The sequence below is a fragment of the Nannospalax galili genome, unplaced genomic scaffold (assembly GCF_000622305.1).
Source record: "Nannospalax galili isolate Female #2095 unplaced genomic scaffold, S.galili_v1.0 C47704491, whole genome shotgun sequence".
Classification (NCBI taxonomy): domain Eukaryota; kingdom Metazoa; phylum Chordata; class Mammalia; order Rodentia; family Spalacidae; genus Nannospalax; species Nannospalax galili.
In genome coordinates this window covers 1-570 of record NW_008451617.1, presented here as the reverse complement: position 1 = coordinate 570, position 570 = coordinate 1, and the positions used below count along the sequence as shown (strand labels likewise).

General features: G+C 57.5%; 1 pseudogene; it reads right to left on the bottom strand.

Moving 5' to 3' along the window:
* Positions 1–4: 4 nt before the first annotated feature.
* On the bottom strand, positions 5–562 carry LOC103728196 (annotated as a pseudogene).
* Between the last annotated feature and the right edge of the window lie 8 nt (positions 563–570).

Sequence of the window (570 nt, the reverse complement as noted above, 5' to 3'; positions counted from 1 at the left end):
CACTCTCATCATCCAGTTCTGCCAACACTCTGTGAGCAGACTTCCTCCGGTTTCTTGGGGGTGGGGTGGGTGCAGCTCCTACTTCCTCTGCTGGGGTGGGAACAGGCAGGCTCTGTGGCCTGCTTCCACCACGGGAGAAGGTGAGGGGCTGGGGCCTCAGCTTGCTGAGGCTGCCGATGGAATTGAGGATCAGTGTGGCCTTGGGAGCAGGGGACAGGGTGCTGAGTGGTCGCTGGGGTGCCCCCTGGGAGGGCAGCATGGGCTGGAAGCCAGCCCCAGCTTCTCCCCTAGACCGAGGAACAGTAATGGCTGCAAAGTCCTGAGGTTTGACCCGGACTTGTTGGAACATGAAGTAGAACTCAGAGGAATTGGTTTCTGCTGGCCCTTCAGGGCCAAAGGTCAGGAGGTCACCATCACTTAACTCCAGCCTGTGGCCTCTTGGGAGTCGGACATTATTGACCAAAGTCCCTGTTGATGGATGGTGAGGCAAGAACAGAAATGTCAGAAGCACAGTGGATCTGGCCTGCTGGGTCTTCAGGGGAAGGTGGGGAAGACTACATAAAGCTCTGT